Consider the following 8,295-nt stretch of genomic DNA (forward strand, 5'->3'; position numbering starts at 1 on the left):
TTCGTTAGTCCTTAGCCGTTTTTCATGTGGGCCTCCTTTTCCGCCTTTAGCTCTTGCCATTCGGACAGCCGATTCTTCGAGCTATGACTTTCACAAGAGAGGGCTTGGGTGCCGGCACATTAGTTGTCTGATTGCAGGTAGAACTTGGACATAATTCAAGGCAGCAATTCCCCGGGCCGACTAGTCGAACCCGGTGCCGGACGAAAAAAGCGAATGTAGTGGCATAACCATGGGTATGATACCCATCATTCATAGAAAAAAGAGGGTAGTCCCCGAGTACTCCTCGGGGGGCCGTTGTCTCGTACTTTAATACAAAAGGTAGCGTGGTACATACTATATTTTAACTGTAAAATCTTCAGAGAAGATTGGCGTTCCATGGTCGCTCCGACTCCTTGCCAGAATCATCTCTCATGCGTGCCTTCGGTTTCTGCGCGTCGATCAGGTAGTAGGAGTCGTTGCCTAGAGCCCGGCTGGTGACGAAGGGGCCTTCCCAAGGGGTCAAGAGCTTGTGCTGGCCGGCTGTTCGCTGGATCAGTCGGCGCACAAGATCGCCCTCTTGGAAGAATCTTGGCTTGACCTTTTGGCTGTGGTAACGGCGTAGACCCTGCTGGTAGATGGCGGACCGGCTGAGGGCTAACAACCGGCCTTCTTCCAGCAAGTCGACGTCGTCTTCTCGTGCTTCCTTGGCCTCCGGCTCTGTGTACATGGTGACCCGAGGTGAGTCGAACTCGATGTCAGTTGGGATGACAGCCTCGGCACCATATACAAGGAATAAAGGGGTGAAGCCGGTTGACTTGTTCGGGGTAGTGCGCAGGCTCCAGAGGACAGCCGGTAGCTCGTCGAGCCAGCAGCCGGCCAAACGCTCCAGCGGCACGACTAGTCGGGGCTTGATGCCGGAGAGGATGAGGCCGTTTGCTCGCTCGACTTGGCCATTTGACTGCGGGTGGGCAACGGACGCTAAGTCCAGTCGGATGCCCTGTGTCGCGCAGAAACGTGCCAGTGCTCCCTTGGCAAAATTCGTGCCATTGTCAGTGATGATGCTGTGTCGTACTCCATACCGGGTTGTAATATCTGCGATGAATGTCACAGCAGTCGGCCCATTCAGTTTCTTGATCGGCTTTGCTTCAATCCACTTGGTAAATTTGTCCACGGCGACAAGCAGATGTGTCATGCCGCCGCACGCCATCTTGAATGGGCCCACCATGTCCAGTCCCCATACGGCAAAAGGCCAGATGTGTGGGATGGTCTTGAGTGCAGAAGCCGGCAGGTGCTGCTTGGAGCCGAAGATCTGGCACCCTTTGCAGTGTTTGACTAACTCCTTGGCGTCCTCCAAAGTAGTCGGCCAGAAGAATCCATGGCGGAAAGCTTTGGCGACAAGTGATCTTGAGGCTGCATGGTGTCCATATTCGCCTTGGTGGATGTCTTCGAGGATTGCTATGCCTTTCTCTGGATCGACGCAGCGCTGGAAGACTCCGGTAATGTTGCGCCTAACAAGCTCTCGGTTCATTATTGTGTATGCTCCGGCTCGGTGTTGGACTTGTCTTGCCGAGATCTCGTCAGTCGGCAGTTCTCCGTTTATCAGGAAGTGGAGGATGGGCTGGGCCCATGATGGAGCTGTGACTTCTTCTATCGCCAAAACGGCTACTGCAACCAGGGCGGGTGGGCTCGGCTGTGAAGAGTTGGAGTCGGCCGCCACCTGCGTTGTCGGTGTAGTCCCCGGGCCGGCTGCAGTAGTCCTCGGGCCGGGTTCGACTATGGCAGTCCCCGAGCCGGCTGCCGAAGTCCCTGAGCCGCCTGCTTGGTTCCCGAAGTCGGATCCGACTGTGTCGGGGTCAAGCGGCACGAAGATGGAACTGGATTCCGGAGATGGCTTGACAGACGGCTTGAGGAGGCGTTGGAGGGCGACGCCGGTTGGTATAGCTTGCTGGGTGGAGCCTATTCGTGCTAGGGCATCTGCTTGCTCGTTGTCGGCCCGTGGCACGTGGAGGAACTCGCACCCCTCAAAGTATCCGCTGATTTGCTGAACGAGGAAGCGGTAGTTTGCCATGTTTGCGTCCTTCGCGTCCCAGTCGCCGGATGATTGCTGGACCACCAAGTCTGAGTGGCCATAGCACAGGATCCGGCGGATGCCGAGTTCCTTGGCGAGTCGGAGCCGTGTATGAGTGCCTCGTACTCGGCTACGTTGTTGGAGGCGGCAAAATGGATTTGCAATATGTATCTGAGTTTGTCTCCTTTGGGAGAGGTGAGGACGATGTCGGCTCCCAAGCTGGTGCGCATCTTGGATCCATCGAAGTGCATCCGCCAATGAGTGGAGTCGGGGGCCGGTGGCAGGTACTGGGTCTCGGCCCAGTCGACGAGGAAGTCGGCCAATGCATGGGACTTGATGGCGGTGCGGGGCTGGTAGTAGATTGTGTAAGGAGCCAGCGCAATGGCCCATTTTGCCACTCGGCCGGATGCATCCCGGCTGCCTATGATCTCGGCGAGCGGGGCAGTGCATACGACCGTGAAGGGATGCTCTTGAAAGTAGGGCTTGAGTTTCTTGGAGGCAAAGTACACACCATAGCACATCTTTTGATAGTGCGGGTACTTCTGCTTCGAGGTGGACAGTACTTCACTCAAATAATATACCGGCCTCTAGACTAGCTGAGCTCGGCCTTCTTATGGACGCTGAACCACGATAATTGTGTCGACCACCCGACAAGTGGCGGCAATGTAGAGGAACATGGGCTCTTTCTCAGTCGGTGCCGCCAAGACAGGCGGCGTGGACAGCATCTTCTTTAGCTCATGAAAAGCTTGGTCCGCCTGGTCATTCCACTCGAAGTGAGTGGACTTCTTCATGAGTCGGTAGAGGGGGAGGGCCTTCTCTCCGAGCCGACTGATGAAGCGGTTCAAGGATGCCAGGCATCCGGTGAACTTTTGGATGTCTTGCAGCTTGGTAGGAATCTTCATTCTCTCTATGGCCTTGATCTTCACTGGGTTGCATTCGATGCCGCGTTCGGAGAGCAGGAAGCCTAGGAGTTGGCCGGCTGGTACCCCGAACACGCATTTCTCAGGGTTGAGCTTGATCTGAAACCGGCGCAGATTTTCAAAGGTCTCCTTAAGGTCTTCCAGCAAGGTACCGCGTTTCTCCGTATTCACCACAACATCATCTACATAGACGTGGGCATTTCTACCGAGTTGTTTGAGGAGGCATTTCTGCATGCAACGCTGAAAAGTGGCACTGGCGTTTCTTAAGCCGAATGTCATAGTCAGGTAACAAAAAGCTCTGAACGGGGTGATAAAGGCGGTCTTCAGGCGGTCGGCTGGGTCCAACTTTATCTGGTGGTAGCCCGAGTAAGCATCCAAGAAACTCAGCAGCTCGCATCCGGTTGTGGAGTCTATCACTTGATCAATCCTTGGGAGAGCAAAAGGATCTTTAGGGCAGGCTTTGTTGAGGCTGGTGTAGTCAATGCACATGCGCGACTGCTTGTTCTTCTTTAACACCAGGACTGGGTTGGCAAGCCATTCTGGAAAGAACACCTCCATAATGAAGCCGGCTGCTAGAAGCCGGGCTATCTCTTCTCCGACTACTCTTCTCTTCTATTCTGATAGGCGGCGCAAGGGCTGCTTGACCGGCTTGGCGTCAGATCGTACATGTAGCTTGTGCTCAGCGAAATCCGTCGGGACACCCGGCATGTCGACCATGCGAAGATGTCCCGATTCTCACGGAGGAAATCGACGAGCTCGCTTTCCTATTTGTTGTCAAGGCCGCTGCCCATGACAGCGTACCTCTCCAGGTGCTCCGGGTCCAGGGGTCTCTTCTTTGTCTCTTTGGCCGGATGGAAAGAACCTTGAGCATCACATTCCTTGGGGTTGGGAGACAGGGCCGGCCGCTTGCCATCCATGGCCACGACTTGATCCAGCATCTTCTTCTCTTCAGCAATCACGAGAGACTCGGCCAGTCGGCTGCTAGCAGCCGCAGACTCGAAGGATTTCTTGTAGTCTTCGGCTATGGTGATGATTCCCTTGGAACTCGGCATCTTCATCTTGAGGTAGGCGTAGTGTGGCACAGCCATAAACTTGGCCAAAGCAGGTCGGCCAAGCAATGCGTGGTACGGTCTCTCCAGATCCACTACCTCAAACCATATTGCATCTCGGCGGAAATGATCCTTGCCCCCAAATAGGACATCCAACTTGATCTTGCCGATTGGTGAGCAGGATAGGCCGGGTACGATGTCATGGAACACAGTCCGGTTTGGCATGAGCTGCTTCGGCTTGATGTTGAGCTTCTCCATGGTATCACGGTAAAGTATGTTGATGTTGCTCCCATCATCTATCAGCACGCGGGAGAAACGGGCGGCTCGCCTTTCTGTCGCGAGGGTGGCATCCAAAACCAAGGCATAGGAGCCAGGAGACGGCATCACCTCTAGGTGATCGGCCTGGCTCCAGCTGATGGGCTTCTCCGACCAGTGCATAAACTCGGGGTTGTTGGAGGCGACCGCGTTGACTTCTTGCTGCTGTCGGCGCCGGCTCCGCCGGTCTTTAGTTTGGCTTGTAAACACAACATAGGCGGCGTGTTCATCGGGGAACTCGTCTTGAATAGCTCTGACCGCTGGCCGAGCGGCCGGCTGCTGTGGGGCTGGAGGTGGCTGGCCTGCAGGCGGAGGCGGCAATAGTCATTCGCCCTTGGAGATTCGTGTGAGCCAATGGCACTTCCGAGTTGTGTGGTTGGACGGCTTCGCGCCGCTGTGGAACTTGCAGGGGGCATCGAGAGTTTGCTCGTAGGAGAAAGCCGGCTGCCAAGCCGGCCTGCCGCCCTTCTGCTTCTTGGGCGCCAGGCGCCCTTCAGGTTGTTCGTCTTCGACTATGGCCACCTGCCGGCTGGTGGAAGACGGCATAGGGGCCTTGCGCTTGTGGTCGTTCTGGTACGGGCGTCGGCTGGATTCTCCAGCCGACGTCTTGGGAGCCGGCGCCAGCACCTTTCCGGAGGCGTCTACTCGGAGCTCGATCTTCATCAAGGAGTCGGCCCTGGCGTACTTGTCTGCTCTGACTAGAAGCTCATCGAGGGTAGTCGGCTCGTCGCAGAGTAGTCGGTGCTTGAGGAGGGTGCCCTCTCTGCACCCGGCGGTGAATTACTCTATGGCTTGAACCTCATGCACCCCCTCGAAGGAGTTGCGGAGCTCGGCCCAACGCGTGAGGTAGTCACGGGTTGATTCATTGGGCCCTTGTATGCACAAGGAGAGCTGGCGAGGCTTAGGAGCCCGTTTATATGTGCTGGTGAAATTGCGTATGAAAGCTTCTGTGAAGTCCAGCCAGCTGTTGATGCTGTAAGGCTTGAGGCTATTGAGCCAGGTGCGCGCCGTGCCTTGGAGCATCAGGGGGACATATTTCACGGCAACGCGCCTGTTGCCGTTTGCTATACGGACTGCGGTGGAGTAGTCGATCAACCAATCTTCCGGCTTCATGGAGCCGTTGTACTTGGTCGTGTCTCTTGTGAGCGAGAACCCTTTGGGGAAGGGCTCGTCGCGGATGCGGGGGCCGAAGCAAGGCGAGCCAACATCATCTTCTTCTTCTAAATCCACAGGTGGCGGGGTTGGATATCTCTCCCCACGAAGCGGAGGAGGAGGTGGGTCACCTCGTCATTCCACACCTCGAGGGCGGCCTTCTGCGTCGCGCTCGATGGTGACTCGAGTCCGGCTGCGGCTAGCAGCTGGCTCCTTCTCTTGTCTTGCATGGGCGCCACCTGCAGTCGGCGTCCGTGATGTTGCGTCGTGCTCTCGGCGAGGGGGGCTTCCGGCGCGAACGCCAGCTTCGTGCCGCTCTGCGGCCGTGTCGATCAACTGCTGGATGCGTCGGGTCATGTAGGGGAGCTCGTCGGCCCCCAGTCCATTCAGCTCGTCTATGATCGACTGAGCGGCGCGTAGGTTCTTGAGAGGCGTGGCGTAGACTGGGCGGTCCGCTCCCAGCATGCTGGCGATGGCCGCGCCGCGTTTCTTGACGACACCGGCTCAGCTTGGACCTTCAGGAGGTGGCATGCCGAAGGCGGCGCGGTCAACTTCGCGCTAGTGAGCCTCAGTGAGGCGTCTCATGGAGGCTATCCTATGGCCCTCCGCAAGGAGAGCAAGGCGGCGTGCCTCCAGCGTCTCGGCGTCAGCGTCCGTCGGGATGGGGGCGGACAGATCATGCAGCGTTGCTTGCAGGGCGTCGTGGGTGTTTTCATCGGAGGTGACACCATGGCTGATGACTAGCACCTCGGTGACGGTGCTGCCGCCACTGTCGGCTCGAGGAAGAGGGTCGTCGAAGATGATCACGTTGGTGGGGAAGGCGTTGAGCGATGCCATGTCGGAGTCGACGAGCATCGGGTCGGTGGAGCCAACCGACTCCAAGTCCGCGGTAGGCTCGCTGGAGACGTGGATTTGGTCGAGGAGGCTGACGAGGCGGCTCTCGGGGCAGCCTGTGCCCGCGTCGGAGGCGGGCTCGTCGGAGATGCGAGCCTCGCCAAGGAGATCGGCGAGGCAGCTCGCTACGCAGGCGTCGTCGACGTTTTGCAGCGCGTCGGGGCAAGCGCCATCGGGCGTGCCGGGCTGGCTACACTCGCTGGGGAGGAAAAGGGTTCCCGTCTAGAGCAGGTCTCCGGATGACGGTGCACCTGTCCCCATGGTGGGCGCCAAATGTCGGGTGGTAGGTGCGACATATGCCAACAGATGGCTTATGATTGTGGGAGCCAGTAAGACATCGCCGGTGCGTGGAAACGGGATGAGGCGAAGACATGCACGCCGGCGGATCTTACCCAGGTTGAGGGCTCTCCGTGGAGATAATACCCCTACTCCTGCTCCGCGGGGTCTCCGCATGATCACTAGATCAACAAGAAGCTACAAGATGCTCCTTGAGCTGTTCGGTGGGAGGAGGAAGAAGGGCAAGGCTAGCTCTCTTCTCTCCCTATGGTAGTGTCTAAAACTCTATGAGATCAACCCTTTGCATGGGTGCCTCGGGGGGTTTATATAGGCCTACCCCCCGGGGGTTCAATGGTAATCCGGTTGGGCACGGGCCCTAGCCGTCAGCGTCTATGGCCGCCGGCTTCTCCGTTGACTGGTGGGTCCCGCCAGGTGCCGGCTCATTGGACAACAGGCCGGCCCCACCACTTGGAGGTCTTGTCGGGGGCTGGTTAATATTGCCTTGCCTCTGATGACGAGGGCTTTGTCGAGGTAAGCATGGCTACAGTGCCACCATCTTGTGGGCTCTCACTGTAGCCTTACCTCGTCTTGTCTTCTTAATGGTGCGCGCGCCCCGAGGAGGGGGCAAGCCGGCCATAGGAAGTCGGTCGTGCCCCAGGCCAGTTGGGGGAGGCCAGGACGCCTTCGTATGTCTCTCTGACCGAAGGGGCCCGCCGCCTGCGGGCCATACTGGCAGTCCGTCGTGGAGGGCGTCATGATCAACATGGCAACAGTGCCACGCCGGACGGGTGATGGCTGTCCCGTACGACGTACTGTAGCCATGCGTGCTCTGGGATTCGGGGGTGGTAGGGTCCACTATTGCCACGCCCCATCCCATCATTGTTATGGGGGTGCAGAATTTTAGGGCATGGCCCTGGCCGCTTACCAGGGGCCGGCCCTTTGGAGTCGATCTTCTTGGGCCGGCTTCTTGGAGTCGGCCCCTTCATGGTCGGCTTCTTGGAGTCGGCCCTATCGTGGCTTCCTCCAAGAGAGTTTAGGGCTGGTCCGCCTTCTGATAGTCGGCTTGTTAGGTAGCCGGCCGGAGGAACGCGGCCTTGCGTCTTAGGTGCTTCAGGGCTCGATCGGCCTGTTGTTTTTTCAAGGGGCCAAAGGGAGCCTGCTAGGCTACCCGTGGTCATTTACTCCGACAGCGCGCTAAGGGTCTCTGCTTCAATTGTGACGAGAAGTTTGCACGGGGCCATCGCTGCAAACGATTGTTCTACATTCAATCCGCCGACGCCAAAGAGGAGCAGTTTGAGGATTTCCAGGAAGCACAAATCTCACTCTTGGCTGTTACCGAAATTCCCACCAGCGAACAATGCAGGTCACTCTTTGCATCGGGGACCGTGACTTGGTCACCTTGCTTGATTCAGGCAGCACTCATAACTTCATCCACGAAGAGCTGGCCACCATCGTTGGGCTGCCTTTCTCCTCCAATCGTTGTTTGGGAGTCACGATCGCTAATGGCGATAAGGTGACCTATCGGGGACTCCTTCAGCAGGCTGCAATCACCATTGACAAGGAGCGTTTCGTTGTTGATCTACATGCCATTCCATTGGGCGGGTTCGACATCGTCCTCGGTACACGATTCCTCAAAACTCTT

The sequence above is a fragment of the Triticum dicoccoides genome, chromosome 7B (genome assembly GCF_002162155.2).
Source record: "Triticum dicoccoides isolate Atlit2015 ecotype Zavitan chromosome 7B, WEW_v2.0, whole genome shotgun sequence".
Taxonomy (NCBI): domain Eukaryota; kingdom Viridiplantae; phylum Streptophyta; class Magnoliopsida; order Poales; family Poaceae; genus Triticum; species Triticum dicoccoides.